The sequence below is a fragment of the Protopterus annectens genome, chromosome 10.part0, assembly GCF_019279795.1.
Source record: "Protopterus annectens isolate FY-2018-M chromosome 10.part0, PAN1.0, whole genome shotgun sequence".
Taxonomy (NCBI): Eukaryota; Metazoa; Chordata; order Ceratodontiformes; family Protopteridae; genus Protopterus; species Protopterus annectens.
This window is the reverse complement of record NC_056744.1, coordinates 562060783-562068282: the sequence shown is the minus strand read 5'-3', so window position 1 is coordinate 562068282 and position 7500 is coordinate 562060783.

Below are 7500 nucleotides of genomic sequence, written 5' to 3'. Positions count from 1 at the left end.
CATATGCTATGTCTTTGTTAATTCGTTACTTTTGTATTAAACAGGTTTAGGATAAGTTTTAATGAGTGGTATTTTCCGTTCTTTCCATATACTATGTTTTTGTTAATTAGTCTTTGTATTAAAACAGGTTTGGGATATAGGTTTATTAAGGTGGAAGTGACTTTTCCCATTGTTCCATATACTATGTCTTTGATGATGCGCTGTGTCTGGAGTTTGGGATAGGTTTTAGTGGGTGGTATTTCCCATTATTTCCATATGCTATGTCTTTGATAGTGGCGCTGTATTAAAACAGGTTTGGGATGGGTTTTATTAAGGTATTTTCCCATTATTTTTCATATGCTGTAACCTTTGGTAATTAGTGCTGTATTAAAAACGGGTTTGGGATTTGGGTTTTATTAAGGTGGTATTTTCGTTCTTTCCATATGCACTATGTCTTGTTGTTAGTGGTGCTGTATTAAAACAGGTTTGGGACCAGGTTTTATTAATTAGTATTTTCACGTTCTCTCCATATGCACTATGTCTTTGTTAGTGAGTGCTGTATTAAAACAGGTTTGGGATGGGTTTTATTAATGTGGTATTTTCCATTATTTCCATATGCTATGTCTTTGTTAATTAGCGCTGTATTAAAACAGGTTTGGGATAGGTTTTATTAAGGTGGTATTTTCCCATTATTTCCATATGCTATGTCTTTGTTAATTAGTGCTGTATTAAAACAGGTTTGGGATAGGTTTTATTAAGGTGGTATTTTCCCGTTCTTTCCATATGCTATGTCTTTGTTAATTAGTGCTGTATTAAAACAGGTTTGGGATAGGTTTTATTAAGGTGGTATTTTCCCATTATTTCCATATGCTATGTCTTTGTTAATTAGTGCTGTTATATCTCTAGGTACCACTGCCATTGTTACTTTCTCATGCATCTGGTAACTAATGGCGACAGCTGATCTTGTATACAAGGTGACTAGTTTAGAAAGTAGAAAAAGGCTGCATAGTGATCTGTTTCTCGTTTTATGGATCCATTTTGATATTCTGTAACAGTACACGTAGGTCATACACTTTAGATTCATGTATGTGCCTGGTCTGTGTAAGTTTTAGAAGGATATTTTAAATTTTAAATGACCTAATTGATAATATTGGACAGTGGTCACATAACAAAATGGGAGGAAGTGTATGTTTTTTGATAGTGGTGGGCAATGTTGGTCAAGACAGGATTTAGAAAAGAGTTATTTCATTAGGAGAGATTTTGCATGGTGGATTATTTTACTAGTTGTTCAAATCCCATCAAAGTTGACAGAAATGTACTTGAGTGTGTACTGAATCAAATACACTGATATTAATTTCTTCTAAAAATGTTGCATTATGTTTGATATCATTTAGGAACATATCTGTTATTAATTCTTCAAATGTATACATAGAAGAGGGTGGAAGCGGTGGGAATATATATGTTACCACTATGTGAATGCAGACATGGCTACTTAAGATCAGTTTAGCATTTATCCTTTTGTCATCCTACATAGTGTCTGATTGACATATTTGTTGTTCATTTCAACTGAGATAATTTTTGATTAGTAGTAATACTGTACTGTTGGGTCTTATTCTTGGTCACTTGTCAATTGATATTTTCTACTTTTGTTTAATGTATGTAGATGTGCAAAATAGGTCTTTTCAACCAAGTTTCAGTTATTGCTTCTCTGTAATGTTCTTCAAGGAGTTATAGGTTGTAGGGTTTGTGGGTGTGGTAGGGCATGGGTTAAAGTGTATGACCCCTGGCCACTTGATTCTAACTAAGGCTAAGAAAAGTAATACCACTTCCATAAAACCCTGAGAAGGCCTATGTCATGGAAAGTAGTAAAGAGATATCTTGCAGTAGCTTAGTCCATGATTCTGAAGGACTAATTTGCTTTCCATCCTGCATATGAACAGTAGAGCAACTCTTTGTCCTTGCACAGATATTGGATTGGCTGTGGAAGCTCAACAGTGCTGTGCACATATATTTAATTTTCTGGTGTGTTATCTAATGATGCTAGTGAGTCTACTCTTTTAAATTATATAGTCTTTCTTCTTCATTTACTGTTTTTACTTGCTAACTAAGGATGTATTGTTTTCACAACTGTTATTGCTTCCAGGTTGAGTCTGAGATATCCTTGAAGCAGCAGCAGCATGCTTAGATAACACAACAGCTAAGGCATAAGGCTAGCGCAGACCTAAACACAGTGACCCATGTGGTATTGCTCCAGTACCTACCAAGACCCAGCCCAGTCATGTGCTTTGACATAATCAAGTTACTTCTGCCTTCTTAAAGTTATATGGCTTCCCCTTTTTTAGTAAAATAAAAAGGGAGACATACCCTCAAAAATGATGTAATAATAATAATAGCAATACTCTATGACTACTGAGTCATGGAACAATACGTGGAATAACTGAGAAGGGAAAACACTATTTCATTGTAACTGCTGATATTGTGCCATTCTCTGTATCTGAAAGCCTTTCAGATATGTCTAACATATCTAGTACAGTGGGCATTGTCATTAGCTACTTAGCGGGCCTTGTCATTAGTAGCATTTTGAATACAAGACAACTTTTCCATAACTATTAGGTTTGTAGTTTCTGTAGCAGAATTGAAATTTTTCAGTGCCATGTTTTCTGAAGACTATTTATGTCATCTTTGGAGCAATATGTCATAATTCTGGGCTGGATTTATTTAGCTGATTCTCTGACAAACATTCTTGAATGGGAATCATTAGCAAGCATTACATGTTTCTTCTGTACATCTGTGAGTCATCAGCCTAAAAAGAGGCATGGTCTCCGTCTTTGTAATAACCAACTACTACGCCTGAATATGAAACTTGAAACCAAAAATGTACTCTACACTTTATCCTTTCTATAATATAAATAAAATGCTTGCACTTTTGCTGTAATATAACCCCCCATGATCCTCTGGCTATTCTTTACACAACATGAAAAAGTATACATGCTATATCAGCTTAGTACAATTGGCCAGTTCACTCAATCAAACAATCAAACATCCAGTCCCTTTCACACCCATCAGTGCCTTACTGCACTCTGCATCCTTCTTCTGGCTTTTCCCAGTTAGGGGTTGCCACAGCGGAGCGCCTGTCTGTGCATGATTGGCAGTAGAGTTTAATGGTGTTGAGTTGCCAGCCCAGTGCCCAACCTTCCACAGAAGGCACACACATGCACACACTCACACCTAGGGCCAATTTAGAGTGTTCAATCCACCTACAGTATGTCTTTTGGGATGTGGAAGGAAGCCAGAGCACCCGGAGAAAACCTACACCACCACAGGGAGGACATGCAGACTCTTCACAGAAGGCATCCCAGCCGAGGATCAAACCGGAGAACCTCTTGTTGTGAGGCAGCAACATTAACTGGTGCACCACCGCAGCCACCCCTTATTGCACTCTGCATCCTACTCAGAATCAAATGTTTATTCCCAAAAGTCACTGGTCTAGAAGAAATAACTATGTTAACAAATAATTATGTTGACGAGTGGATGGGAAATAGGAAATACACCCCTGGGATCACTTCTGTGTCTCTACTCGACAGTGGCACAGGAAAGTAACTTTCTTCGGTGGCATAAGCCAGGGAGCCTTGTTGGCTGGGCTTGCATGGGCCCTTGAGTTGATAGCCTAGTACCTACCTATGAACCTATGTTTGGAATACTGCAGATCTGAAAACATGATACATACAGGCAAACATATATATGAGTGGAAGGCATTTTAGTTAATATAGTACTTTATCTTTCATATTTATGTGAAAATCCATAACTTAAAATAGTACTTTACACAGGTGACTACCTCCACATATCTGATAATAATTTAAAAGGATACCAAACACTGCATCAGCTTTAGTTCCAACAATTTTGCTTTTGGTTTCTATCACATACCCTGAGATTCATGAAGCTCAGCGCAAGGATGGCGTTAGCCTTGCGCCGATCGTGTGGCATAGAGATGACGCAGCAGCACCACATGCATATTAATGAAGATACGCTGCCGCAATGGCCACATGCATAGGAAATGTGCGCGAGTGCAGGGGGTGTGTCTAAGCACTGCACGGAGGCGTAAACATGTCGGCTGCATATGCGCAACCTAAAATGCTGACTAGTACAGCCTGCCTCTAATAATAATCACTCCTGTCAGTGTCCATGGATACTGAAATGTATGCAAAGCATACAAGACAGTTTTGCGAACACCAAAATAAAAAGTAAACACAAAGGCACGTTGCTGAATATTGAGTCCCCGTCCCTCGAACAAATGACATTTAAAACCCTGTGCCCGCATTCCATTGTAGTGTTGATAGCTATACCAAGTGGAAGCGAAATGCAGAGTGGTAGTGCGCCACTGCCATTTGCTAAGCCTATCCCAATGGTTAGGGTTACCACCTGTCCCACATTGTGAGGGACAGTCCCCTCTGGGCAGTTGTGTCCATACCAAAACCATTATAAATGTTAAATGTCCTGTGATTGTAGGACATAATTATGTCCCATATTTTATGTAATAGTCCCATACAATACTTATTTCCATATGTAAAATACCTAAATGTTACAAGAAACAGAATAAGCAACTAAACGAAACAGAATAAGCAACTAAACTGCTACAACAATAAGCTTATATTTAGGCATAAAAATAAAATACTATCCTTTGTACTCACCGTGGGTATGTGTTGGCCTGTAAAATCTGATGTGTGTCCCGAAATTGTCCCATTTTGGTCATATGAAAAGGTGGCAACCCTACCAATGGTCAGAGCATTCGCTGAATATCTGCCCATTCACGGCTCAAGTCGTCCTTGTCAGGATGGCCCAAAGATGAATGGGTATTACCCGGGTCTACCTACCATGTCATGAAAGATAAGCATGTGGAAGATCAAAAATGCTAGGGTAGTCCTCCCAACCATATTGGTACCAGAGATATGTAGTGTACGTAATGTGTAATGTGTTCTGTTGACTGTGCCATAGGCCATCAACCAGAGAAGGGATGGATGGTGTGTGTGGAATATGGGGATGGGGGGTGACGGGTAATGTAATAATTCACCAAGGGGAGACTGGGTTGGATGCACAATAAGTGAACTGGAGGTGTATGAGGGAGCAGTGGGTGAATCAGAAAGAAAACCAAAGAACAAACATTCACATCCACAATACAACCTGACAGGCCATACTGTAGAACACAATCCCATAAACATATGAACATTAAAATGTGTGATACACATGTACAGAAACATTACTGGCACATACCCACATAGTGGTCTGGCCTGAACTGAGCCATCCAACCCCAACACACCTGGATACATAATTGAATACCCATCATCCCCTCCACAGCACACCACCCCCCCTTCCTGAACGTCCACCAAACCCACCCATACTCGGGCTGCTAGCTTGGAGCAGTAGGCAGTCTCACCCTAGGCAGTCTCAGGATTGCAAACTATTTATCCCTTGCATGTATAACCCTACCTCATTTTCGAAAATCCAAAAACATCAAGGTTATCGGTCCCAAAATTTTTGGATATCCCTCATGGGATAAGTATCTGTTCTAAAGATTAGAGTTGGTGTCACAACACGATGTCCAGTCCCGTAGACATCTGGACACAAGTTGTATGAGCAGTAGTTGTCCACAACCCTGCTCAGCCTCCAGCCGGTCCAGCAGAACCTACGACCCGGGATTAAACACCTGACCATGATGCACGTCTCCCCACCTGCATTTTCGGGAATATATACCTTTCACATTCGCATAGTGGCAGTCAGATATAGGGTGATTAAGGTACTTTAAAGCAGACGTAAGTAGGGTTACCACCTGTCCCATTTTGCGAGGGACAGTCCCTTCTTGGGCAGTTGTGTCCTGACCAAAAATTATAAAATGGCAAATGTCCTGAGATTGTAGGAAATAATTTTGTCCCATATTTCATGTAACAATTGCATAAAATAGTTATTTCTGTATGTATAATACTTAAATATTACAAGAAATAGAATAAGCAACTAAACTGCTACAAGAATAAGCTTTCATTTAGGCAAAAAAGTAAAGTTCTAACCTTTGTACTGACCGTGGGTATATGCCGGCCTGTACAATCTGATGTGTGTCCCAAAAATGCCCCACTTTGGCCATTTGAAAAGGTGGCAACCCTAGACGTAAGCGGGTATGCAAGCGTGTATGCATGACAGTAAGTGGCGGTGATTCAACGGTATGGGAAATGTAAGTAAGCAGTTAGGTGTATATGCATGTGTATGTACAGACCGATATATATATATATATATATATATATATATATATATATATATATATATATATATGAAGAATGAACATGGTCACAGTATAGCAATCATAATAAATGTGAAGGGAAACAGCAGCAGAACCCCCTGTAATATTTAGTGCTGTTATATCAGGTTGGTCAGAGGTGAGCACACCTCTGCATCCCCAACCACAGGTAGGACGCTAAAAGTGGAACTTACTATGTCCCCGTGCTAAGTCTGACTTTCAGCTAGGTACAGGGCAGTCCTGGTCCCCAGTTGGACAAGTCTAAACCTGGATGACCACATGAACACCCTGACAATCAAATACATGTATGTGCCAGGACTATAGGCTTTGGAGGTCTGAATATACTTTGAGTGAATCAACATGATACACGGGTCCAGAACAGTAGAGAATGGCGCATGTGAAGTAGTGTGGTTTTCCCAACAGGAAAATGGATGCCTGCTGTGTTAGTGAAGTGTTGAGGTGTGTGTTCTGGTAACTATGAACCATGGGTATACATATAAATGAAGCAGAACACCAATAGTGTAGTGTCTACAGCATCCGACTATCGAGCAGAAGTTGTTGGTTTGACTGCAGCACACACCATTTATGACGCATAATCCGTATACGAGCATATCTTGCTAATTTTATGCTGTATAACGATATAATACCAATGAAATGTGAACTGGGGTGACGTATCACAGTAAGAATGTACAAGGATATTGCATGACGTGAATCGGCATTTAAACGGAAAACCACAGCTGAAAAGCGTTGTACTCACCCTTTGTCCAACGGCCCTTATTCCACCCAGCAACACAATATACCACATCGGCCAGGCCCGACGCCAGGACTCTACACATCAAAATCAATGTGATTTACCACTAAACCACGGCAGTTATACCTAACGTCGAAGTTATCATAAACATAGCAGACAGCACAATCATTCAACAGTATGATCAAAGTAATTAAATCATATAGATGTGTATGCATGCATACGTACACACACACACACACACACACACACACACACACACACACATATATATATATATATATATATATATATATATATATATACATATATACATATAGGGTAACCACCTGTCCCTCTTTCCGAGGGACAGTCCCTCTTTGGGCAGTTGTGTACTGTACACTTAGCGTCAAATGGTAGATGTCCTGAGATTTAATGACAAAAATATGTCCTATATTTATGTAATAGTTGCTTAAAACAGTTATTCTGTGTCTGAAACACATAAATGTCA